Genomic DNA, 1,630 nt, shown 5'->3' on the forward strand with positions numbered 1-1,630 from the left:
GAGTTTCACTCTTGTTGCGCAGGCTGGAGTGCAATGGCGTGATCTCCACTCACTGCAACCTCCACCTCCTGGGTTCTATCAATTCTTCTGCCTCAGCCTCCCGAGTAGCTGGGATTACAGGCATGTGACAGCACGCCCAGCTAATTTTGTATTTTTAGTAGAGATGGGGTTTCTCTATGTTGGTCAGGCTGGTCTCAAACTCCCGACCTCAGGTGATTCGCCTGCCTTGGCCTCCCAAAGCGCTGGGATTACAGGCGTGAGCCACCGTGCCCGGCCCATCAATTCTATTTTTATGAAATAGTCAAGATTGGCAAATCTATATAGAAAAAAAATTAAATTAGTAGTTACCAGGAGCTGGGGGGAGGGGAAATGGGGAATGACTGCTAATGAGTATCGAGTTTCTTTTTGCAGTGAGAAAATGTTCTAAAGTTGGGTAGTGATGGTTGCACAACTCTGTGAAGATAACTAAAAATCACTGAGTTGTATGCTTTAAAGGAGTGAATGTTACGGTGACTATATCTCAATAAAGCTATTATTTAGAAAAAGAACAAGCTGGAAGAACTAACCGGGAATCTTTCATATTTAAGACTTTCTAGAAATTTTCTATTTTGGAAAAACTCAGTGTGGTGGCTATTGTGTTTATCTTTCCAATTCTATTCCTCCCCCATTCATTACATAGTCACCTTGCAGTTTGGATGGGATTATCCTTATTACCAGCTTCAATAAATTCTAATTTGACTATTCTAGTCTGCCTTGCCATAGCCTAACAAATGGTATTCAAGGGTAACCATTAGAAAAATAAAAAGGCTTAAGATTTTTGTTTGGTCACAACTAACACTTGCTCTCTCTTCCTGGATGTGAAGTACTGATCATTGTTGGCAGCTGTCTTACAACCATGAGAGAGGTCAGCTTAAAGACAAAACTGCTTTGGGAAGCAAAGTTTGGCACTTTGGGAAGCCAAGGCAGGCAGATCACTTGAGGTCAGGAGTTTGAGACCACCCTGGTGAACACGGTGAAACCCTGTATCTACTAGAAATACAAAAATTAGCTGGGTGTGGTGGCACACGCCTGTAATCCCAGCTACTCGAGGGGCTTGAAGCATGAGAAGCACTGAACCCAGGAGGCAGAGGTTGCGGTGAGCCAAGATCTTGCCACTGAACTCCAGCCTGGAAGGCAGAATGAGACTCTCTCTCAAAAATAAATAAAAAATAAAATAAAATGAAATAAAATGTAAAGTAAAGTAAAGTAAAATACTGACACATAGAGGAGGGGCAAGCCAAGACTATCTCAGAAAAATAGAGCAAGAACTCCATTTTTTAACTGTGCCTGACTCTTGTTTGCTTTATATAGGGTGTGACTCTGTGACAGCCTCAGTTTCTCCTAGCCTGATTGTTAATAGTGTCTCCTTTCTCAAACGAGTTCTGCTTTAGATGGTCATTCATAGGTCATACTCCCCATAACTGGATTTTCAGTTACAGATCAGTGAATTTATTAGTTAACCCAGGTCAACTGTTTCTCAAGGCCATCCAAGTTTTGTTTGTTTGTTTGAGATGGAGTCTAGCTCTGTCACCCAGGCTGGAGTGCAATGGCGCGATCTCGGCTCACTGCAACCTCTGCCTCCTGGGTTCAA

This window comes from Pongo pygmaeus, chromosome 13 (assembly GCF_028885625.2).
Source record: "Pongo pygmaeus isolate AG05252 chromosome 13, NHGRI_mPonPyg2-v2.0_pri, whole genome shotgun sequence".
Lineage (NCBI taxonomy): Eukaryota > Metazoa > Chordata > Mammalia > Primates > Hominidae > Pongo > Pongo pygmaeus.